The 26,739-nt window shown below is 36.4% G+C and overlaps 1 long non-coding RNA gene across 2 annotated transcripts in view; it reads right to left on the reverse strand.

Moving 5' to 3' along the window:
* Positions 1 to 3,061: 3,061 nt before the first annotated feature.
* The window catches only part of LOC131831870 (uncharacterized), a 123,849-nt gene continuing 100,171 nt past the window's right edge, over positions 3,062 to 26,739 (reverse strand). For both annotated transcript variants that reach the window (XR_009353842.1, XR_009353841.1), the window contains 2 exons: positions 11,451 to 11,496; positions 3,062 to 4,083 (listed from right to left, as the gene is read on the reverse strand). This is a non-coding gene — a long non-coding RNA (uncharacterized LOC131831870). The remainder of the gene's footprint in view (positions 4,084 to 11,450; positions 11,497 to 26,739) is intronic.

Consider the following 26,739-nt stretch of genomic DNA (forward strand, 5'->3'; position numbering starts at 1 on the left):
TCAAATGAGCGAACTAATCCTGTAACTTTCTAGGGCACAATTAGACCACTGATAGTTTTAATATTAAGTTAATCATTCATTTTAAATGTTTTGTTTTCCTTGTTATGGAAAGTTTAGATTTAGGACGTACAGGGACTGGTTTTAGCTAATGGGAAAATTAAAGGGATTCATTGGCTTTGTTGCTGAGTGAGCCTTTTTGAGAACTGGCTTTCTGTTGAAAAAGAAGCCAGTAAGCCCATTTAGAATGGTATGACCTGTCAGCTGAATGTACCATTTGTTGACTTCAACAATGGTATCTACCATTGGCTTTTTTTCTTTATTTTAAGGCTCCTTAAAGAAGATAAGTACAACAGAATTTTGGCTGAAATTTAGTGGGGAAAAATAAGATGAATTCCTTACAATGAAAATGAAATTTTCAGGTATAATTAATTCTCTAACCCAACCTATAACCTCATAAAGTTGTCTTTTGCACATTTTGCAGTTCAGTAAAAGAAAATTCATGAGTGTCTACTGTATGTGAGGCCTTTTCAAAAATCTGCTGAATTAAGACTACCATATTGTGTCACACCATGTATCACACTGTGCTTCTGGTACAATCGTGTATCAGGCACCAATCATACACAGAACAACAAGAAATGGTTCCTGCCCTGAAGGAATAGTTATGTTTTGGTTATCTAATAATTCCAAAATTTAAATGACCACTAAACCTGATATTTACCATTGATATTTATTCTATCAACAACAGTCAGAATATTTACTGGTTGCTTTCCTATTAGTACCTAATGAATATTTATCTTCCCCTAAAAGGAAAAGGGAGCATAGTAAGATACGTCCATTGACATTTTGTTTATGGAGATCTCTCTTTCAAATTAACAAGTAGATATTTTAAAACTTGGTAGCACGCATTTGGCCTTTCTTGATCCAGAATCAAGAATTATTACTCATAATTGATACAATTCTTAGTGGAAGAGAAAATTGATTACCTCCACTTTTGTATGAGTAAATGTTTTGTATTTACAAAACAAAACTTATTCTCAATTAGAACAATCAGGTAAGTCCTTTCCAAGGTGAAGTATAGCTAAATGTAAGAATTAGCATTGTACAATGTTCAATAGAATATCCCAGATAAAGTCCTTGTTCTTAAACAATAGTGGTGCTATTGATTTCTGCACTAACATTTTTTTCCTGTACATAAAAAAGAAAATAGTCATTAGCATATTCTGAATAAAATGCTTATTTGTCCATCCAGTATAAAGTAAATGTCCTCATTTTTTTATGTCTTTTTGCTCTCACTGACAGGAACTGCCATTAGAGAATATTTCATAGTTATTGGAACTAACCCTTCTTTTTATTTCCCCAAAGCAATTTGTTTAGAAAGTGTATCAAGAGGAATTTCTTTTTTAAAAGGAGAAACACAAAAACATCTCAATGAATTAGGAAGATAAATAATCATTATCCATAAAGATGGAAGTCAAGATATGCCATTTTACTAATTGTACATAACATCCCTGATGCTAGTCTAGAAGAGAAATAGTTCATCAGCTTAAATTAAGACTGTGCTTGTCCCTCTACAGAGTTAGTGAGTGGAAACAGGCACAATGCATTTGACCTATAGTTAGTCAGGAGATCCTGAAATTTTATTATGAGCTCCACATCAAATTTAACAGGACAGTCACTTAGGTTTCAATCAAAAGTATGTGCTCTCTGAATACTGATTTTTTTTTAACTTGGAAAAGGAATATTTTATGCATGAATTGCTATGGTATGACTTAGTTGAGAAAATACCATGATTATCCTTTTTTTTTTTTTTTTTTTACTGTGATCATCTTAAGATAACATTTAATCAACTCCCTTTCTATTAAAAGCAATTGTGTTTCTATATCCAGAGAAATAACTGGACAGTTTTCTTCACGATTAGAACTGGAACTTTTTTCTCTAATATTACAAAAGAAATGTTGGTATTGCTCTGAACCATTCCACTAACTACAAATAGGAAGAGTCATGAGTTTTTACTAGTTACTCACTTTGACCTTCAATCAGTCACCTCCATTAGGAGGAGCTCTAGCAATATTCGGCCCAGCTGGGTTTAACTTGACAAGCCCAGAGATAGTCATTTTCTAGTGCTACAAAACACAGTGAACTTCAAAAATCAGAACACATGCATTTTCTGTGCTTTCCTTCTCCATGTAACAGCAAAGTGCTTTGTGGGTTTTTTGTTTTTGTTTTTGTTTGTTTGTTTGTTTTTTAATATATACATCTAGGGTCCACATGCTACTTTTGTTCTGTTGATACATGCAAAAAGCCTCTTCAAGAATATTGGCTCAATAACCGAGTCTATTTTTTTTAAGCACTTAGAGATGGTGCTGGAAGAATCAGAAGAAATATTAGGGACCTTAGAAGCCATTAAGTAAGCAGGGAAGAACTTACTCAAATTCTTAACCAAGTGTAATTTAATAATTAATTTCTTTTTTTCCCCTAAGATTTTATTTATTTATATGACAGACAGAGATCACAAGTAGGCAGAGAGGCAGGCAGAGGGCGGGGATGTGTGTGGAAGCAGGCTCCCTGCTGAGCAGAGAGCCCAAAGCAGGGCTTGATCCCAGGACCCTGAGATAATGACCTGAGCCAAAGGCAGAGGCTCTAACCCACTGAGCCACCCAGGCTTCCCATAATTAATTTCTGATGTACATATTATACAATAATAACTACAGTATTTGGAATCCTTACCATGTACTGGGACTGTTCTAAGAATTTGCTATAGCTTATCCAATTTTTTTTTTAACATTTTATGTATCTATTTGACAGAAAGATAGCACAAGTAGGCAGAACAGCAGACAGAGGGAGAGGGAGAAGCAGACATCCTGATCAGCAGGGAGCCCGATGTGGGACTAGATCCCAGAACTCTGGGATCATGACCTGAGCCAAAGGCAGACAATAACCAACTGAGTCACCCAGGTGCCCCTTACCTAATTTATTTTTAAATAAATTGTGGTGTAACTAAAATAGAAAGTTTAGTAACTTGCACAGATGACACAGCTAAAAACAGGAGAAATTTGGCTTTCATCAAGTGGCATTATTTATTATTCAAAAATGTTCACAAAGGTTTTTTTTTTTTTTTTGCCCACACCTTTCCTATCGTGTCATTTTTTTCCCACTCTAATAATCAAATGAGGAAACATAAAAAGAAATTGGAAAAGTTAGCTTGTTGCTATTGTTTTCATTTTTGATGCTAAGAGGTATCTGATTTGTCATCCTTTTTTCCAATAAAATGTTTCATTCTTTAATATCCAAGGTTGATTATGAGCAAATCTTTAGGTTCATTAAGTTTCAAAACTCCTAAGAGTGGGTTTTCCAGTTCATAGGATAATGGCAGCTAATTAAAATCTGTTTTTCAGGTACAGACAGATCCATAAGAAGAGATTCTAACCAAAAACAGAAAACAGAAACCCATTCATACTGTATAATCACAGCATATAGGGTAGCACTGCTCTCAATTTCCACGTAAGTGGGAAGACGAATTCCTAAGCTTGGCACAGCCTGCTGGGGAGCTGGTGCTGAGTGGGGCCCAGTGATGATGGAAGACAGGTGAAGGCATGGTGGGGTTCTTGTAGAGCATGGAATCATCCAGAATACCAGAGGCCACTTAGGGCAAGGAAGGTTTTGGAGAAAGGCATAGGCCTTTGGAATGCTGAGGCCTGCGTGACCACTCGGCCATAGGAATGTCTAGGGGAGTTGCCTTCCCCAGAGCTTTCTTAGCCAGAATGGCAGCCCTGGGATCTAAGCAGTGTAGGCATTGTCCCTTAGGTTGTGTTTAGCAGAACTTGTAGAACACGCAGATTAGCATATTGTATCTTTCCTACTAGCTTCAGTAAGACCCCTTGTCACACATCACGTGCTTGAGAAACAGTGATAAGGATTTGTGATTATCCGGAAGGACCAGTAAAAGCAGCAGCAAGGAAGAGCAAGGGTCTTCGACTCTGAGCATTGACCCTCTTGCCTTCCCCTCTTTCTTACAGCAGAGTTTGGAGTAATCTTTCATCCGTTGGTACAGGGATCGCTGGTCATTCCCGGCAAAGGTACTCCCTACAAGAGAAAGACACACCTGAGTGAGGAAGTTATAACACACCAAGAAAGCATGAGATCAGAACATGGTCTCCAGGGAAATCAACAGAAGGGGCCTCAAAATTGGCCAGAACAATAAATGACCATTTTAAAAGAGTACTGCTTCTGATATATCTTAGAAACTTCAGGTAAAGGGAATGAATAGAACAAAACAGGTGGCAGAAATTAACGTTCCTGCAGAACAAGGTGAATTACAAGCCTCAGCAAGGAGTTCAGCTGTTGTGAGTATGAAGTTCCTTTTAGGCCCCTAGAACATAGAACTCACACAGTTCTGCTAATCCCATAATGGGCATACCTGCTGTTACAATCTTTAAAATGGAAAGAAAAACTAAGAAGCAAATGCCTCATCTCCTCTTAGGGGATAGAAATACTTTTTTATTAGACATTTGCTCTAATTAAATTATACATTGGTAAGTGTAAGTGTTTTAATTAACTTATGGGGGAGTCTTAAGTCTACCGGGCTTTTTACCTTCTGCTCTTTACCGTGAGTCCCACAACTCTGCCCTTTATTTCATCAGTGATCCATCAGTTTATGAACAAACACATGGAGGCTCTCAAAAAATATATGTTGTGTTAAAAATTGAGAGTTAAAAAAAGCTCCTATAGAACAAAATTGAATCACAAAATCAAACAGCCTACCAAATATTCTCTTCTGAAAGAAACATCACCTATTAAAGATACTGTACTTCTGCTACACAGCAGATCAGGGCACTTCTAAAATAAGAAATCCAGTAAATTACCCTAACTTTGGCTTCCTATCTGCATGTGTTTGTTTGTTTTTCTCATCCAAGAAAATCTGTTGTTTTAAAATTGACAGGAAATATCAGGCAACATTTACACAAAGTTACAGTAAGAGGGAAACAACCTAATGGAAGGATTTAGTTGCAAGCAATTTACTTGAGATTTGATCCAAAGACAGATGACAAAAACAGGGAAAAATGAGGCTCTGAAAGCCTGTGCAGAGCATACATTAGAACTATCCCACTGAAGAATGTAGGAGCAGATTGATTGATCCACCACCTCTGTCCTTCACTGGTTTAGGGTAACTCCTGGGGCAGTAACAATTCCAGCCTGTTCTGTGTCCAGAATGCATATGCCTATAGACAGTGAACATTCTCAAATGGAAAATTCAGACTTATTGCCAGTTTTGATTGAGGAGATGAGTGCATTTAGAAAGAATATGGAAATTAGAACAAAGCTGTTCTGTAGACCTTCCCACAGCCCTTACATATGAGCTTCATGTTTTACAACTATATGCTATCAAGTCAACAACAAAATTCTCTTTCTCCGTGTGTAAGAGTGTGTACTCTCATACACACAATTATTAACTTGTTTCCAAATATGATTTATTTTATTTTATTTCTTTATTTATTTGTTAAAGATATTATTTATTTGACAGACAGAGATCACAAGTAGGCAGAGAAACAGGCAGAGAGAACCAGTAGGCATAAGAGATGCCATGACACATCATCTTTGAAGATCCTGGACATCTTTGAAACCTTGTAAGCCTCTTCAATCATATATAAACATTGAGAATGTCTTTGATTCTTGTCTAACTTTTCACAAAATCAAGTAATTCTTTCCATCCTCACTACTATAGTTCTATAGGATGGATTACTAAACAGCCTTTTGACTCTACTCCATAATGCTGACTTTATCTTCTCCAGGTGAAGCTCCATAGTTATTATTTGTTCTAAACTCCAAACCAGAGACGCCTGGGTGGCTCAGTCCGTTAAGAGTCTACCTTTGGCTCAGGTCATGATCCCAGCATTCTGGGATCAAGCCCCACATCAGGCTCCTTGTTCAGTGGAGATCCTGCTTCTCCCTTTCCTTCTCCCTCTACCTGCTGTTCCCCCTGTTCGTGTGCTCATGCTCTCTCTCTCTCTCTCTCTCTATCTCTCTGTGTGTGTCAAAAGAATAAATAAAATCTTTTTTTTAATTAGATTAAATTAAATTGTAAAACTCCAAACCAACCAGATATCTTTCCTCTTTCTATAACACTCCAATTCCCACGGACGGGGTTTTATCCCCCTCTCTGGGCCATTATGCATGTTCTTCTCTTAGCCTGAAACATTTTCTCCAGTTTCTCCATGTGGAAAACTATCTTTCTGGGGCGCCTGGGTGGCTCAGTTGATTAAGCCACTGCCTTCGGCTCAGGTCATGATCCCAGGCTCCTGGGATCGAGTCCCACATCGGGATCCTTGCTTGGCAGGGAACCAGCTTCTCTTGCTGCCTCTGCCTGCCTCTTTGCCTGCTTGTGTGTACTCCCTTGTTTTCTCTCTTTCTCTCTCTCTCTCTCTCTCTCTGGCAAATAAATAAAGTCTTAAAAAAAAAAAACTTTATCTTTCGACATCAGCCCATTTGTCTCTTCCTTTCCTGTCCTACTGCCAACCTCTGTCAAATGACCATCTATGTGCTTCTGTGGTGCCTGTATTTCCCCATCACTGTCATAGCCCTTTTATCTCTCTTCCCCCACTAGACCATGAGCCCCTTGATGGGAGAGACTAGTCTTTCTTATTTACAGTTTTATTCCCTATGCTTTGTAGGAACTTTAAATTTTGTTTGGAGTCTACGAGGCCACCAGTGTGTAATGGTGTCCTAAATGAGTAAATGACTATACATTTAAAGATTGAGTGCTTATTGAATATCAGGTACTGGGAAACCCAAGTCTCAAATGTCCAGTGGATATTTGGTTAGAAGTGTATAATAAATGTAAGGGCAGATGAAAGAGTTACTGAACTGGAAAAATGGTGTATTAAAAGATTTGCTCCATATCACTGGAAATTTACTTGAAGCTAAAAAACACAGTAGATAAGTTAATATTAATTAAACTACTTTCTGGTACACTAGATTTTAATTACATTTTTTTCTTGTCTGTTAATTTGTCCTCGTCTATCATCTTTTGCTCACCCCAATTTTTTTGCTACCCAGTAACCATTACAGTCCTCAATAACTTACAATGTGTCTTGTGATACTAACTTTGAATTTAACAAGGCTGTGTTACTGAACATCTTTAATTAAATATTAATCCCTTTAATGGTTGGACATATATAGAAAATCAAACATCTGGGAGAAAAATATGGGCCTTTTAAATTTATTAAAATGAAGTGCACATGAAGAGATAACTTTACTCAAATCCCAAAACCTCCAACCCTACATGCATATATACCACCACAACCCACAGTTTTGGAAAAAGCAATCCTTTGTTGGTTTTGCTAGAAAGTTTTTGCTGAAAACCCTCAAAGGATATCTCAGTTGTAAGGATTACGTAAGTCACAGTAGCATGCCCTATACCCCTAACTGTTGTCAATTTACATTGTAAATATTTCAGCATTTTTTATCTAATATCTATACCTTGATTCTTTTTTTTTTTAAAGATTTATTTATTTATTTTGGAGTTAGAGCGTGCCTGCGTAAATAGGGGGGAGGGGAAGAGAGAAAGGGAGAGAGAGAATCTCAAGCAGACTCCCTGCTGATCATGGAGCCCAATAGGGCTCCATCTCATGACCTTGAGATCATGACCTGAGCCGAAATCAAGAGTCAGACACTCAACCGACTGAGCCACCCAGATGCTCCCTTTAATTCTTTATTTAACTTTTTATTTTGAAGTAAGTACAGATTCATGGAAAATTGAGAAACAGCATAGGGAGGTCCTATGTGCCTATTACCCATTATCCCTAATACTACAATATTAAAACTAAGAATGTGACATAACTACAATGTGTGTATATAGTTCTTTGTCATATTATCACATAATTTATGTAACCACCACCACACACAGTCAAGACACAGAAGTATTTCAGTGCCACAAAGATCTCCCTATTATTAACCTTTCCCAGTTACACCAACCCTTCCACTCCACTATTCTCAAACTATGGTCATAACTCTGTTTTCTTCTATATAATTTTGGAAATTTCAAGAATATTATATAAATGAGATCATAGAGTATTTGACCTGTTGAGATTGTCTTATTTTCCCCACTCAGCACAAGTGAAATAATTTGTTATTTTTTTCTTGCTGAGTTGTATTCCGAGTAATGGATGTACCACAGGTTGTTTAAATATTCACCTATTGAAGGCATTTGTGTTATTTCCAGGTTTTTACTATTATATGAAACTGCTAAGACAATCTTGCACAAGTTTTTGAGTAGACATCAGTTTTCATTTTTCTGGGATAAATGCCCAGGAATGCTATTGTGTTGGAGGGGTGATCCAGAGAATGTGACTTTCTTTTGACCTCGGCGCTGGACCCAGGCAATTCGAGGCTCCTCCTCCCGCTCTGTCCTGGGAGGGTACTTCCACACACCATCCCCACACCTGAAGCCATCTAAGACCTCTATATAAATGTTAAGATCCTGGCAGGCAAGTGTGGAGGTTTTTATGCATTGTGGTTGCCCAAGAAAAACCTCATATGTAAGTTTCCTTGCTTATTAAAACTACTATCTACCAATTCAGAGTGGCCTCCCACTTTCTCTGGTCTCTCTCTATCCTCTGTGCAGTAATTTTAAATTTCAACCAGGAAATTGCCGAGGGTGCTGACCAACCACTGTAGAGTCAGCTAGGAAACCATAGAAATGGGGCTTGGGAAAAAGCTATCTGAGAGAGAAAGCTCAAGTTGGCTGCTGAGCTCTAGGTGGTGGGGGAGGCGAGGCTATGGATAGGAGAGGTGGGAGTGAGGGGTGACATCTATGTTAGTTGCATGCATACCTGCCGACTGGTAAGGACAGGTATGCCTCCCAAATGCCGTCTGGTTTAATGTGTTTCTTTTGAGGAACTGTGCACAGAGTTTGATACAGGAAAACCATAAAAGCATCTTTGAAGAGCTAGTATCTAAGTTTAGATCTGAAAGATGAGAAAGAGAGAGTCACTTGTGGACTTGAATATGACTGTGAGTTGGAGGAGTAGGTCAACTTGAACGTGATCTTATTTTAGGCTGAGAGAACAGCAGTAAATTAGAGGATGGGGTCAAGGCAGGAATCTTGCAATTTTTGAGGCAAAGAGGAGGCCTACAATATTGTGTGAGTGTTTTGTGGCATAGGATGGTGCTGGAAAAGGAAACAAAGTCAGACTTTCCACAAGGAGCAGTGGAAAGTCCTGGACCATGTTGAAGTGAGGGTGATAAAATAGTTTACATTTTAAAAGATCCCTTCTTGCTGCTGTGCAGAGATAATAGACCACCTGAGACAAAGACTGAATATCAGAGAGATATTGCAAGAGATGGTCAAGGTGAGAAAGGATGTTCTGGTCACAAAGGATTACAGATTTAAATGGTAACCATCTGGAGGTCCTGGAGATGCACTGGGTGGATGGATGCGGTAGAAGGAAGAATCAGTATTACAATATATACTTTTTCATGTTTTGATTTATCTTCTATGTTAGAATATCTATACATATATATTTTTATAACATATAGTCGAGTAGATAGCACATACGATGTGGACAGGAGCGTCAGTTCCGGACTCAGTCCATCTGGTCTAAAATCCTATCTATAGTACTTATTGCTCATTGGAAATGAGATATGCTTCATTTCCTGCTTGGGGAAATGAGAGTGCTAAAACCACAATACTACCATGTGGGTTGTAGGGAGGTTTAAATGCGAATACAACCAAAGCATCTGTAACAGAGTCTGGGATTTTGTATCCAGGGAACTGTGATATAACAGAGCGAAAATGTTTTCTGAACATACGAGAAATAACCATCAATTGTACCTGCGCAAAGTCAGGAATGGGTTTATTAAAAAAAAAAGAAAAGTGATACTTTGAGGCTTGGAATATCAAAAAACCTGGGCCAGGTGAACAAAGCAGATAAGCGAGAAGTGCAATCTCTTGATTTAATTGGAGGGGGGAAAGAAACTAATCCTGCAAATAAACATTCATCTCCGTGAGAAATGTCTTGAGCATATAGGACACTCTTGTTCTTTTCCAGGGATACAAATCAAACCGAAGGTGAAGTTTCTTCTCCAAAAACATTTTGAATCCACTTACTAGATTTAGTGTTGATGCCTTTTGTGACGATTTTAGGTTGATAGTGATGCTGTGCTCTTGTCATAAATCAGTCTACGAGGCCACTGATATGTAATGCTTATCCTGCATTGTTGTGGGTCCAAACCATGAAGCTGGAAAGTGTCTGTCAAAGATCTCTGCAAGGCGCACCTTTTTGGCTGGAACTGAGGAGTGTGACCCCTTTCTGCCAGGACATTTGTGAGTCAGGCGGCCACTTGTTTGATTCAGGCTCTTGGAATTTCTAGTATCTCCTGGATCTTTGAAATGCTCATGTTAATGCCAGTCCTTTTAAATTTTTTTAATTCTTTCTCTAAATGAGGACCTGAGGTGGCCGGAGTTCACTTAATAATGGAAGACCTGGAAGGAAAATCTATAGTTCCTCACTGACCACGGTTCAATACTGGGATCTTAGTACTATCTGGGGCAAAATAAACAACTGTCAATGCCCTTCGTGATACCTTCACATGACCATAGATTACTTACAAGTGTGTTGTTTGATTTCCCTGTATATGGAGACCTTGAGAGATAATTAGTTATTAATGATTTCTGACAATACCATTTTGGCAAGAAAATATGGTCTGCTTTATTTTTACCCTTGAAATTCATTGAGACTTGTTTCACTGCCCCCCCCCCCGCCCCGTAGGGTCTATACTGGTGAATACGGTCTATGTATTTGAAAGGCATGTGTATCCTACAGTTGTTCGGTGTGTCTTAAATGTCAATTAGAAGTTGGTCTATGCTGTTTTTCAAACCTTCAGTGTTTCTTGTGGATATTTGATGGGTATATATTTTACCAGAAACTGAGAAATGCTATTAAAATCTCCATGATTCTCTATTTCTCTGTTTTCTCCTTTAGTTTTATCAATTTTTTATCCTTTTATAATTGCTTAATATCCCATTAAGCGCATGCATATTCAACATTGTCTTTCACATGAATGGATCCTGTTTATCACTCTGAAATGCCATTTTTATCTCTGGTAATATTCTTTATCACAAAATCTACTTTATTTCATTAAAACTACATAATCAAGGTCACTCATGCCTTCCAATATTTCTTTTTAATGTTGCTATTTGTATTAATTAGATTAGCGGCTCAGAGATTAATTTGAGATCTTGTTCTATGCGTGGGTGAAAGAAATGATAAAACCGTGGGGCTCATTTACCTCCACTTCAATTCATGAATTCATTTGTTCAACTCCGACAATAAAGAGCACATACTCTGGGCCAGGCACTCTCCTGGGTGCTGGGAACACAGCAGTGAAAAGAAAAACCACTATCCCTGCCTGTCCTCCCCACCCCCCAGTGAATATTAATCAGAGAAGCTCACCTTTATCCATTAGAATTATGCTGCATTCTTAGCATATCATTCATCCCTAGAATTTAAGGAAAATATATTGTGTTAGTAATAAAGTCATTGCAAACCTATTTATATTCAGAGTTTAAGCGACTAGATCTTGAGAACTGACAGCATAAAATTAAACATTTTTACTTTCCATTTTATGAAAATGAGTGGCTTTTGAAGCCCATGCTGCTAAATATCTAAGTGTACCTTTCTACAAGAGTCAGAAGGAAATACTAGAAGAAAAGAATAATTATAATGAACTTAAAATATAATGAATGACTTTAGTAGTTATTTACACATGCTCGAGAAAGAATAAATTGTCTGGAAGATAGGCTTATAGAAAATGTCAAAGTTGAAGTCCAGGAAGAAATAAAAGAATGGAAACTACAAGAAAGTACATCTGTTTTGGGACATAGAGAAAATGTCTCATGTGCTTTTTTAATGTTGAAATAAACCTAGGTTCTGCAAACTTTCAAACTGGAAGTCCAGGAAGTGAAAGGAAAATGGATGGCACTAGATAATATTTGAAGACTTACCACATTCTGGTAAGTCTGGTAAAACTCGCATAGTTCAGAATTTCTAGATACTCCAAGTAAAATAAGCCCAAAGAAAACAACACTTGAGCGTATTTACGTTAAACTTCTTGCAGTCTGAAGACAGAGACCATCTTAAAGAAGTAGAGGAGGGGGGAAAGGGGCATAAATTATTAGGAGCAGCTCACAGCAGCCTTTTGGAAGGGTAGAAGGCAGAAGAAAATCAAAGGTCCTCTTTAAAGCACTGAACGCTGGAGAGTTGCTTAATTATTAAATCATGTGAAATAGAAATTAAGAAATTTTGCAAGTATGAAGTACTTACCATACTGGGAGCAGGGGGGCATGTGAATTCCACAGGCAAATACACCCATGCTAGATTTGTATGCATGTAATCCTGTCGTCTTAAGACACATACAGTAAACTTCATGAATGCTGCAGTGAACATTGAAGTGCTAAATCCCCTGGAGATCCTCACTGCAGTTTTGTTTTAGATGAATTCCCACAAGTGGGATTGCTGGATCATATCTTGGTTCTATTTTTTGTTGAGGAAATGCCATAATTCCATGCTGTTTTCCACACCATTTTAAATCTGCACCAATAGTGTACAAAAGTTCCAATTTATCCACAACCTAGCCACTAGTTTGTCTTTTGCTTTGTGAAAATAGCCATCTCAATAGGTGTGAAGTGATAATTCATTATGGGTTTGAGTTCCATTTCCCTGATTAGTGGCATCGAGTGTCATTTCCGACACTTTTGTTCATTTGTCAGTCTTCTTTGAAGAAATGTCTATTCTAGTCTTCAGTCCATTTTTTAAAATTTGAATTATTGAGGTTTTTTCTTGTCTGTTTTTGTTACTGTAAGGGTTTCTTTCTGTTGTATTTTAGAGAGTAATCCCTTATCCAACCTGTAGTTTACATGTGTTTTCTCCCATTCCATAGCATGTATTTTCACACTGATGTTGTCATCTTTACAGTGTAGAAACTTTTTAGGTGGATGTAGTTCCATGTGTCTGTTTTTGTTTTGTTTGTTGTCATTTCCATGAAATCCTTGTGAAAAGTTCCAATGTCATGGAACTTTCCCCTCTTGTCTTTTAGGAGTTCTCCAGTTTCAGGTCTTAAACTGTCTTTCATCCATTTTGAGTTGACTTCAGTGCGTGGTGTAAGATTGGGTTCTGACTTCATTCTTCTGCGTGTGAATATGCAGCTTTGCAGTTGCGTCAATGCCATTTATTAAAGACCCCCTCCTTTCATCATGGTGGAGTTCTGGCACCCTTATTTAGGATCAGTTGACCTTAGGTGTTGGTTTATTTCTGGCCTCTCTATTCTGTTCCATTGGCCCCTTGCGTTGCTTTTTATGCCAGTACCATACTGTAGTAATTATTACTGCTTTGTAATATATTTTAAGAATGAGGGGGGCGCCTGGGTGGCTCAGTGGGTTAAGCCTCTGCCTTCGGCTCCAGTCATGATCCCAGAGTCTTGGGATTGAGCCCCGCATCAGGCTCTCTGCTCAGCGGCAAGACTGCTTCCCTCTCTCTCTCTCTCTGCCTGCCTCTCTGCCTACTTGTGATCTCTCTCTCTCTGTCAAATAAATAAACAAAATCTTAAAAAAAAAAAATGAGGGAATGTGATGCTTCAAGATTTGTTCTTTTTTAAAATAGTTTTGGTTTTTTAGCATCTTTTGTGGTTCCATATGAAAATTAAAATTGGGTTTTCAATTTCTGTAAACAGCTGCATTGAGGTATTAACCAGGATCGCATTGATATCAGCACTGTAATGTTCACGGCAGCACAGTTCCCAATAGCTAAAATGTGAAAACAGCCTAAATGTCCAACAGGTGAATAAAGTGTAGTATATAAATGCAGTTGGATAGTACTCAACCTTTAAAAAGAAATCCCTAAAAAAAGAAAAAAATAAATAAAAATAAAGATGAAATCCCTGACAAAGTATAAACATGAGTAAACTTGAAAGACCTTAAGCTAACTGAAATAATCCAGTCACAGAAGGACAAATACTATATGATCTCACTTACACTCCAGATGTCAAATAGTTAAAAGCAGAGTAGAATGGTGGTTAGCAGGGACTAGGGGAAATGGGAAGTAGAAAATAGGTTATCAATTGAAACTTTCAATTATGCAAGATGAAAAGTTAGAGATCTGTCCATTTTGTCTATTGTTAATACTCTGTCGTACACTTAAAAAGGTAAGAAGGTACATTTCATGTTAAGTGTTATTAGCACAATAGGGTCATTGTAACTAAAATAGTAAATAGAGCAATACAATCATAATCAAAAATAACTCCTTTCTCTCCATATATAAAGCAAATAAATCAGTAAAAATAATGAAGAAAGCTGATTTATGGGAAATAGTGTTATACTAACCCAATGCTGAATACTGTGTATTAGTGTATGTGGAACATTTACCAAAATATACCAATACTGGGCAATAAGGAATATATTCTCTACCATAGGGAAAATTTTCCTAGGAAATTAACAACTACCACCCACCTCCATGCTTGGGGGAAATAAGAAATAGCATTCTATATAATCCAAGTATTAAAAATGTCACACAGGAACTTAGAAAATATCCCAAACTAAATAAAAATATAAATGCAACATAGTAAAATCCAAGGAATAAAATTTCATGTTTAATGGAAATTTATTGCTTTATCTCTGTAGGGTATATAAGCATACACATGTAGCTCCTCTTTCTAATTCTGCTCTAATACGTTACTTTAATCAAACTGTTGGGACATTTGGTAATCAGGAATTATAGTTTCACTTGTCACAGCTATCCACAATTTTCTTGTTAAGTTCATTGTATTTTAAATTCTTTCCTTAAAAATGTCTCATTTTAAGATTATATAATTGAGATCTTATTTTTGCTTTTGTTTGTTAAAAATAACTTTACTATCAAGTTTGACTTTATAAGATTTAGGGCCCCTTTCATTCTTCAAGGCTACCAAGCAAGTATATATGTCAGTAGAAAAGACAACCCATGTAAGATTAAAAAAAAAAAGTACACTAAGATGTTAACAAGTGAAATGCTCATTTTATTAATAAAAACACTGAAATGCAGAAATTGCACATCAGAAAAAAAACATTCAAAACATTCAGTGCATTTAGTGAGTATAACCTTTTGGTTGGCAAGATAAAGATAAAGACCTCTTTTTTTTCCTTTCTTTTTTTTTTTTTTTTTTTTACTGAGCATGTTATTTATGTTCTGTTCTCTTAACAGAAGAAATCTTCACAAAATTTTAATATTTTTTTAAACCTTTGCTTCAATAAAGTCAGAAGTTCTTAGGAAATAAAAAAAGGCTTCCCTGAAATAAGAATTAGGAGATCTGTATCCTACATATGTACTGCTATTAACTAACATTAAAGCCTTGTTCAGAATCTCTTAAATTTGCTGTTTAGAATCCTGCTTTACATAAATTAAGATTTCATGAGCCTTGATTATGACACAGTGGTGTCATGGTCAACCGATGTAAAGTGAGGGAGTTCACCTTGACTCACCCAGTGGCATTATATTAGGGTTGTAAAATTGCCCCAAAGCTTTTAGTACTACCCAAAATTTCCTAAGGAAAGAAAAGCATTCATGAACAACCTACTTTTTCAACACACACACACACACACACACACACACACACACACACATCTTAAATTTGTTAATTTATGAAGAAATATTTGATAAGCAACTTCATCACCTAAGACAGGCTACCGAGCCAAATGTCCTTTTATTTTTGACATTTATGAAAAAGATCCAGAATATAAAAGTGGTAGAAAATAACTATGTGTTATAACATCACTCTTCCATGTTCAGGAAAAGCTTTGGTTCGATAAAAAAACAAAGTTTATCCATGAAGATAAATGTAAAAATAAAAAGTTATCTCTCTCTGGAGTGCTGAACTAAATGAACTGTAATTCATTTGACTTTAGAGATAGGCCAATAAAAAATGCATTATTTCAAAAGTGGAGATGAAAACTTCATCTTGCCACCCTCCTCATCAAAATCAGAACACTTCCTTTAATCATTGCTGGAGAAAAATGGCAGCAAGATTAACTAATGCAAATAAAAATGGTGAGAGAACTTGCATTTTATGTACTTACTAATTACCAGATAATAAGTTGGAAAACAAATGATTTTAACTGAAATATTTAGTCAAATGCTGCATCACCATGGATGTAGTCAAATGGCAAAAGCGACTGTCTTTAGTGAACGCCTTACTTCAGAACAGACGTTAGGTTTTGGAATCCAAGTTGACTTCCAAAACTAACACTTAGAGTCATCCATAAGGGGAATGTAATTTCTGAAAATCTGATTTTGTTGTGTGGAAAATACTGATAAGGAGAAAGATAAATTGTATTCTAGCACTTTCTATAAATACTCATTATCCTATATAATCTATAGCTGGCATCCAAATAAAAATAGCTGTAATGACTATTAACATAGTTTTGAGGGAGAAGTATTTCTTCTGTGTATAATACAGTCTAAAATTTTAGTACTTGCCAGACAAAAATCAAGTCTTTGTACCTCCTTCAGCACCTATCAAAATAGAAAAGTAATATTATCACATTAAAATATTGAGGTATCCAGGCACCTGAGTGGCTCAGTCATTAAGTATCTGATTTTGTCTCAGGTCATGATCCCAGGGTCCTGGGATGGAGTCCTGCATCGGGCTCCTTGCCTGCCTCTCCCTCTCCCACTTTCCCTGCTTCTACTCTCGTACACTCTCTTGCTCTCGGTCAAATAAATAGATAAAATCTTTAAATAAATAAGTATATGAAATACTGAGATATCAACCCAAATTTTTGTCTCCAAAATCCAGTTAATTCCCTGAATAAGATACTACTTGAGTTGAAGTTTGAATATTTTAAAAACAAGCTTTATGGGTGTGATACATAAACAAGGATCACTGAAAAAATTAAAATTAAAAATTAAAAATAAACCAGATTTATTGTGGTAGAAATTAAACATAGTAAAATTTACCAGTGTAAGTGAATATTTCTGTGTGTGTGTGTGTGTGTGTGTGTGTAAGAGAGAGCCTATGATATAATTATCATAATACGAAGAACCCCAACAGTTGTCTGCTTGTCCCCCTTTAGTGCATTCTCTTTCCCCACCTGACCCCCCTGGAAAATGCTGATCTGATCTGCATTTGTTACTGAGGCCTCAATTTTTCTGTACTTTCATATAAATAGAGTCCTGTGATATGCAGTCTATCTGCTTTCCTTCACTTAGTATGATGTTCATGAAATTCATTTGTACTGTTGCGTATATCAGTAGTTCATTGCTTTTTATTTGTGAGTAGCATTTCATTGTTTGGTTCTATCAGAATTTCTGTTATCCACCAATGGAAAAATTTGCTCAAATGAAATTCTCAAAAGATCTTTTCTTTCTAAATGTCAAAAGTAAGTTACATTTTTAAAAAAATGTACTCAAAACCTTCTAAAATCCCCATATTCCAAAATCTATGTTACTTGTAGTCAAATATACAAAGTCACTAAGGGCCCATTGTCAGCCACTTTCATAGGTAATTCACATTTTTTTTTCTAAATGAAGATTTTACTGCTGTCTCCCTTCCCTGCACCCGCACCACCACCCCATCCCCACAAAAAGAAGCCTATCAGATTCTCAGAAAAGTTTTGGTATGTTCCTGCATTCTGCCTGGAATTTCTTACCCCAGTTTTGGTTTTTGTAACGAAGCATTTAATGACAGACACTTCCGCAATCATCTTGAAAAGATGCTAAATTTCTATGTATTCAACTCTCTTAAATGTTAAAAATAAGAGTGTCTCGGTTTAGGAAAGAGACCATGCACTGTCACAGTTAAGAGCGCAGGTTCTGGAACTTATCTGGATTCAAGGCTCAGTCTTGCCACCTCAGAGCTGAATATTTGGTCAGTTAATTCAATTTCACTGTGCCTACGTGGGTCAACTAGACAAATAATAGTGTCCACTTCACAGAGTGATGACTATATAACTCAATGCGTGTTCTGTACTTAACACAACCATTTTTATATGCACTGTTCACTACTAGCAGTGGTTAGATAATTGACTTCGTTCTAAAAAATGTGTATACTTTGTGTAAATTGAGTTTAAGTGTCTAATATTAGAGAATTTAGATATTAAAATAAAAATCCATAAGACAAATATTTTGATCTACTTATTTAAATTGCTTTTAATTCTATTAGGTTATATTTTAACTAAAAATGTATACCAGGAGGAATTAAAGAATTTTACCCTGCAGGATTCAGATGGAATCACTTTCTACTGGTTGAACTCTGATTTTTCTGGCTTGCTTCTGGACAATTCCTAGGCCTGCTCTCAGACATCTTAGCCTGGATATCTGACCCACACCCCACCCCATTAGTCCTTTGATCAACTAGGTTTTCTTAAATTCACAATGGAGGTACAGAATCTTCAGCCTAGTCATCCCATCGAGAGACATTTTTGAAAGCACACAGAACTCTTTGTACTGCACATCCCTTGTAGAGAAGTAATGTTTTTCTTCATATTCATAAATATGTACCCAAATCGGAAATGTAGATGGCACATAGTCCTAATCCTTTTATCCAAAGCTTACACTTACAGGGCTCCTTTTCTTTTGGCATTGCTTTAGGTCCTATAACGTTTTAAAATCGATGTTTCAAAAGCCTCCTTTAATCAGATTTTCTATGGCCTTTATCCTTACTAAAATGTTGACTATCTTAAATTGTACCAGAGCCTAGCTTTGTCACTCAGACCTTAGGCTATAAAATAGGTTTAATTATAGTTAAAGAATCCATAATCTGTCTAAGCTTTGTTAAGAAATTCTTTGCTCTGGTATTACAACAGGAAAGTCGATTTATGAGACTAAGCTAAACAGATTATAGATCCCTCTAATATTTTTCACTTTTGACTCTTTGATTTGGGCTCTGGAAATAATTTTCATTATGAAATACTTGTTAGAAAAGTAACTTTATTAATACATATTACATTGTAATAAGAATTTAATACCAACTTTGGTCTTTGTATTGTGTGAGATAAAAATAGAAGCATAAATCTCCTATCTTTTTGATTGCTAAAGATATTACAGAGCATGACTAAAAATAACTCCATACAGTCAGGTTTGACCTTTTAAGATTCAAAAGGTTTTGGGCCATACTTAACTTTCTGTTTTAAGAAGTTACTGTTATTTAAAGAAAATAAGATTTAATTCTTCTATCTCAGAATAAACTTCCCTATGTTTCAATGTATATTTCACTTTTTGTCTTTTTCCAGTTGAGTCCATTTTTTATATTTCTGTATAATATATATTCACTCTTCAAGGTCATGTAACTTCTATACAGTATAGTAGATAAATAAATGAAAATTCCCCTAAAAAAAAGAATATATGTTTAATAATGAAACAAAATGTTTATATATTTCTATAAAGCTAATCAGAGGCATAAATTAGATCTCCTATAAGAAATGACGTTTAATACATCAAGTGAACATAAACCTTCAGTTAGCTGGCTAGGTATATCAATTTTTCTGGTAATGTTGATGCTGCTTTTACCTTAATAAAGAACTAATAGAATGTCACTTCCTCCTTTCTAGATGAGCAATCTATCGGCCTCACAGATGTTTCTAATTCATCAGGAAAGTAATGAACTCTCACTCAGTGTAAGTCCTTGCCCTGTAAAGGACATAAGGACAATGTGATGTTCTAGAGAAATGAAGAGAAGTTACACTTGGAATAACTTAAACAAGACATTATTTTGTGAAAAACTGTATCTTTTCCATTTTTGCCAAAACAGAATACAGAGCCAGAAAGATCTAGTTTTACTTAGGTTTTTTTTCCTAGCAAATCTATAGAAATAAAAATTGGGTTTTAGTGTATCTCTATCACTAGACTATGCAAACAGTGCTGGATAGATTTTTACCAAATGTGGAGAATATTTGAAATAATTTGACTTGAATGCCCATGTTCCTTACCTGATAAAATAAGTCTTTGGTGGTTGAATTCCTGTTCTCTTATAAAATATTCATGGACTTTATGCAGAGCACAGTGCTTAGAATTTACCTGGATTTGAGTCTCAGTATCACCACTATAAGGCACTAGGAAAAGCTTTTAAGTATGATCAGCCCTAAGTTCCTCATTTGTAAAATGAGGACAATAAATTCTATACTTCTTAGGGTTGCTACATGTTTAAATGAGATCATGCACTTGCAGTAGCCAGCGAAATATTTTGCATATAGCAAGTGTTCAGTTAACATTAGGCAGCTATTGTCAATATTATTATTATTATTATTATTTAGTTATGCATGTTAGTGCTTCTTGACTATAAGAAAAAAATATAAAATTAGACTTTTGAATACTTGTGTAGATAAAGTGTATTTAAATCCCCCCCAATCCAGGGACAGCCTTCTCCTTGTTCTAGTTCATCTGTAAATATATTCTAACAAATATCAACCATCCACTGTTCCCCATCAATCAACAAATAAAAATACAACAATTACCTATTCAGTGTCATATATTATTATATAAAGGTCCACTGGGAGATATTTTACGGGTATGTCATGGATGCCATGGATGGTCTATGGTCTTGTCTTGCATTTTTGGCTGATTAGAGAAGACAAATTTATTGGAGTCATTTATAAATAATAGCCTTTAATTTTATAGTCCATTCTAAGTATCAAGACATAAAGTGTTGACATTGTAGTGCATTTTAAAAAGTCTTCCAGGTGCAGGTAATAAAATATAACTCAAATTAGGTGAAATAAAAACATGAACTTACTACCTTGCATAAATGAAAGCTTCAGGGTAGATACTGGGCATTGGCTTGACACAGGACATCAAATAATTTCATCAGTCCTCAGTTTCTCTCTCTTTCTCTGTTATATTTTCTTCTTTGTTGACTTCATTTTCATAGTGGCCCTCACCGTAAACTAGTGAAGTTGGCGCCGGCATCTCATGACTCACAGAATCAAAATGTTAAAAGCCAAAGTCCAAGAATCTATCATGCAATCTTTTCCCGCCTTTCCATTTTTCAGCCGGCTTTGCTTGACTTGTGTTAGGTACTTTCAAGCTCTCTCCACTAGGTGGCCTCTGACAGTCCAAAATTACATCCTCACTGTCTCAAGGCCAAGAAGGAGTGAAAGAGGTTATTTCAATCATCTCCACAAAATCCCATGACTGCGTCATCTACATCACTAGCTCTGGTTTAGCGACTTAGCCATTTCTAAACTAATCACTCTCTGTGTGTAAGGGAGGGTAGAGGAGAGAGTTGCAGAACTTCAAATGGGTAAAGTCTGGGAGGTAAAATCCTTCCTAAAGTCAGAAGTGAATTCAATACCACCAGAACCAAATCAAATGGATTTTCTTATGGAAGGGTTTGTTCTCCAATGAGATAAGATAAGATGGATCTTATCCATCTCCAGTGGATAAGATGTTATCAAAGAAGATTTTATGGATGCCTGGAACACTCCAAAATAGATGCCTGTTATATTGCTTAAGGCACGTTTGATACCAAATCACCAGTTCTTACTCTAGAAAACCCCAGCACCGCTTCTGAAATTCCTGTAAAATCTTCAGCAACAACTACTTAGTAAGCTCTAAGTTGCTTTTTGCTGTGTTTTCAAATACTTCAAACCACTTCATTTACACATCCGTATTGTGAGGTAAATATCTTCCTATTGCAGATGAGGAAATTGAAGCGTATCTGGGATTTGTGCAAACCCACAGGGTGAGATAGGTAATGAACAAGTTTATGAAACTATATCTCTGCCTAATGGAATTATCTTATTAGTTTAGGAGTATTGGCCTGCATTCTCTTAAGTCAAGAGTCCTAACCTTCATTGCCTGTAGGAGAAAGGGAGATAGTATAAATTCCTAGAGCAAGCAGGGTAGAAATGAGTGATGTCACAAGGATGCATACCTTCTGCACAAGGGGCAGCTTCTATATTGAGATCGATAATAGCTACCATGCAAACCTTTAGACCGACTATGTTGGCTCTTCCAAAGTTTAAAGAGAGGCTAAATATTTGAATGCTGTGTGCAGTTTCCTTTACTTTAAATCTTAGCATTGTGTAGGCTACACAATATATTTCTCATGTTATCAATGGATGGTCTGCTATTTTAAATAGTGCAATGTCCTGAGCCTCATTCAATGTCACTACTGCAGAATTAAGTGTTTATTCCACCTTCCTTTCTCAACCTGCTATTCCTAGAATGAATAAATGCATGGGAACATTGTGCTATTCCTCAGATAAATGAGCTGCATACTGTAATCTCACTCTACATCATTTCCTAGTGCACTCTTCCTCTTTTGTTGCATTATTATTAAACCTCCATAAATTGTGAAAGAAGGTGGGGGTGGAGGCAAACCATACAGAAAAAAAGCTGGAGGTAGGTAAGATAGCATCTGTCTAGCTAACTTGGGGATGAAAGGAGAGATAATTTAAGAAATACTTCAGAGATAGAATTGAAAGGGTTTTCTTCCTTTGGGCAGCAGAGAGAAGGGAAGAGTTAAGATTCTGCTGATCTTTATTAAAGAAGAAATTGAGATCAAGAGGGCTTGTTCAGACCCACAACTGATGGCAGAGATAGACCTAAAGCAACCCAGATGTGACTTCCAGCTGTCAGTTGCTTATCTCTTCCTAGGTTCCAGTAGGTTCCCCCACCACCCTCTGAGTCTTGCTCAGGCTCTGCATGTGTGAGACACAGGTGACAGCAGGTCACAGGCTCCTTGTTCTTGTATATGAATGACCATATGAAAATTTAAAAATGGAAAAAGAAAACAGGATGTTAGTCATAATAAGTAAAACAACAAAAACAAAATTCTCATTTACATCTCAGTAATCAAATTCCTTGTACTTCTGAACTTTAAAATATTGCCTTTAAGGAAAGATCTTATTTTTCTCTCTCTGCCTGTGACCACCTTTAAAAAAAAAAAAAGGCATGCCTGTGATATTGTATCAAATAATGTATCATTTCTTTCATTTGAACAAAAAAGTTTCTGCGTTTTACTTTGTTCTAATTTCCCTACATTTGCTCCCATTTACCGGTTTCTCCAGCCATACTAGCCTTTTATTCCCCCTGTTCCTTGAACATTCCAAGGTCTTTTTCATTTGTTCTTCCTTCTTCCTGGAATGTTTTGCCCCAGATTCTCCCTTGCCTGCCTGTTTTTCTCTTTTTAGACCCTTTTCAAATGTCCGTTTACCACTCAAGTTACTTCCCTCAGTTAATTACTGTCTCATACCATTATCCTAAAACAATTACATATTTGTTTAGTGCTTTTTATTATTTCTTCCGTTAGAGTGTGAGCTCCATTTGAATGGTCCTTATCTGTCAATGTCACCATCACATCCTTAGATGTAGAAGAGTAACTGACACATTGGAGGTGTCAGAGTCTTTGAGAGGCCACATCTCTTCCACATGGGTTCCAGAGCATAAGAATGAGACAGACAGAGAATGAACAAGAATGGCAAGGGAAGGTCAAAGGATTTTCTACATTACTCAAGAATTAGCAGACAGTGCTTGCTATCTTAGGCAATTCCTATCTGGGACAGTCGGATGCAAAAGAATACACCCCTAGAACATCAAATGAGATTCCTGGTTTACAGTGAAAAAAGGAGCTAGACTGAACCTGGCCAGTTTATGTTTCTTAATCAATCTAATCCTACGGGGTCACCTTTCCCTCCCAGAGAATCAGTATGTGAAGACGCGGGGAGAAGCCAATAGGTACATTAACAGATCTCCTTTCACACGGAAAGAAAGACCTACAGTGAGAGGAAAGCATGACGTCTAAATACTAATCAATAAATATTCTTGAAATGGATTTATGTTCTTTAGCTCTAATTATGGTGGCAAAAATAGATGGTGTGGGTTAAAAGATTTTTTATATTTATGTAAAGTTTATGTAAAGCAGGTGTCTTCTTTTTAGCCTAGTATTCTGCTACAATATTGTACAATGGTATTTCCAACCTTGGAGCTTCTTGGTGACATACGAAGGCCACAGGAACTAATGATGAAGGGTAAACAAAAGACAAATAATGCCCTGAAATTTCAGCAGAGGAAATGAGACCAGTGTTAACATTCTGGTCACCCGTCAGCTTGGGCCCTAAGAACCCATTTCCTCTGCTTCTGGGCTGCTCATTTTCAGTGAGTCTCCATTACTAAAAGAAGACAGACCATCGGCGGAAACTAATTTATCCTCATTCAATTAAACTGCGAAGCAATTACTTTTTTTCCCCTAAGAGAGTGTAATTAGTCCCCTTTGAAAATTTATTCCAGCTCCAGGAGAAAAAAAGAACCTCTGAAAATGTATGTCGAATGCAAAAATATGAAGAAAGTCTCCTTACCCTTCTTATCTGTCTGTATCTTCTGTTTCCCCTCTTTGGGCTTAATCTCTACTTGTTTGGTCTTTGGTGCCTCCCAAACATGCTTTTCTGCATGACCCCCTCTTCCAGTGAATGACTTTGTCTCCTAGTTCAAAGAGGCACCGGGGTTAGGGTCTGAGAATGTGTAGAAGCAGCGTGGTACACCGGAAGGCCATGTAGGCTTGGAATTCTTGTTCTCTGCTGTGTGACAGTGGGTGACTTCATTTCCTTCTCTGGGCTTTAGTTCCCTTATTTTTAATTTGAGGTATTTGGATTATTCACATGGGTATTAGCATAGAACACTTTTTAAAATTCTTTTCTGGCAATCTTTTAAAATCAATAAAATGTGTAGCTATTGTAGTTGAAGTCCAAAGGGGTGCAGTGGTGTAGGAAGAGTAAAAGCGAAGGACGTTCCCTCTTAGCAAACTCACAATCCCTCGTAGGCCCTTCAGAATATGTGGAAGGAGCCTTTGAACTAAACTAGATCTCTGACGTTCTGTCTTTAATAATTCTGATTTCTCCTAGTCCATGAGCATGGTTTGTTGGTTCGAGATAGACCTCAATTTGCATACAAGGATCTTGTTGACCCTTGGAAATTTATTGAATCTATGAAGATCTTTTCCTCTTTTGCAAAATAGGGGAAAAATGTTTTTTGAAGAAATGTTGGCATACTTTTTCTGGAACATTCTTATCACTACAAAGTCTTAGCATTCTTTCTGAAAAAGTAGATAGAAATCTCTCATCTCGCCAACTCACCATTCACCTTGTCGTTGAACTTCAGAGTGTTACTGGGTTTTTTTCCTGCTGCAAATATTGCCATGAGCACCCTTACATATATGTCTCCTTCCATACTTGTAAAAGAATATCTAGGTTATGAACCTAAAGTGGAATCAGATATTCAATATTTTCCATTATAGTAGGTAATATCTAAGTATTGTCCAAAGTTATTTTGCCAATTTATAATCCCAGTAATCTTGAACTTGATTACCCTTTTTGCCATAACTCTGTCAATATTTGAATTCATCATACTCTTAAATTTGGAAAATTTAGGAATTTTATATTTTTACTATTTTGGAGCTGATATAGAATAGCTCATTATTTCTGAGCTAAAACATATTAGGTACTTAAAACCTGTTTATTATCCTGGACAGATGTTATCTTGCTAATAGACATGAAAAATAATGAAGTATTATGTAATCAGTATTTTCCCTTGGCATGTTAAGCAATAAAAGTAAAGAACTAGTTATTATAGGTAAATTAGGTGTTAATGCTAGTAAGAGTGAAGTTTGTAAACCAGGTCTAATATGAGATATAATTTTATCCTGAAAAGAGTGATTACTTTGAAGTTGGAAGGTTCGAGTATGAATTTCCCTTCTCCCCTCCCTATTACTTATATTACCATGGAAATTTTACTTTATGTAAAATTACTTTACTTTTTGTACTATTTTACTTTATGTAAAATCAGTTTGTAATTTGTAGAGTAGACAATGCATAGGCAATTTTTCAAGACTATGAACAATAGGATTCACATATAAGATGGCCAGTTTAGTCCATAGTAGCTGTCAGACATTTTCGGTCAGGTGTGTACAGAATGCCAGTGGGGCGATCTACAGCACAAGCTTTATATATGTTTTCCAAAACTCTACAAGATAGATACTAATATAATTTCTTATTTGGCGGAAATGGGACTCAAACTCAGTTATTTTTTTTAACTTCTAGAATATACAAATTACAGCAGATACACACCTAAGAGAAATTATCCTCTTCAGTCTGCCACTTGTCCCACAGAAGTAAAGAAGGCCAGATCTATGACAGTTGCTTAATAACTTTCATGGGAAACTCAGGCTATGTCTGATTGCAGGATGAACTGAAGTCTGGAGCTAAACAAGGACATATAAAACTTCAGCATTTGCTTATCCATCATCTGGAAGAAAGACCTAGAAAGACTTGTGGGCTCGAGGAGAGGGCAAAATAATTAGAGAATGATATGTTTAATTATTTTTAATTTTACAGATAAGATGTCAGCCATCTGGCATTTAGCAAGGGACAAAACTCATTCACTTGATTCTTGGGAAATGCTAGGGGCTTAAAAGAATATGTCAAAAGATGAAGGCAATTTAGGCATAAAAAATACTTGCTAACTCAGTTTGCTCCCCCTTGCTCCTACCAGCATCACACACCATGTAACTCGCTACCCAAAATGTTGCAGTCAGTTTCTAAATACTCTTCCTCAGGATACTAGTTTTGTTTGGTTTGGTTTTGTTTTTACCCCCCAAAGAGTTTTGTTTTGTTTTATTTCTGTCTTTGTCTTTCACAAAGTTTTAAAGTGAAACAAGACAAAAACAAATTTTGCAAGGCAGCCAAACATGATTCTAGTGCCATGACTGATACCTCTTGACCTC

This window comes from Mustela lutreola, chromosome 5, assembly GCF_030435805.1.
Source record: "Mustela lutreola isolate mMusLut2 chromosome 5, mMusLut2.pri, whole genome shotgun sequence".
Taxonomy (NCBI): Eukaryota; Metazoa; Chordata; class Mammalia; order Carnivora; family Mustelidae; genus Mustela; species Mustela lutreola.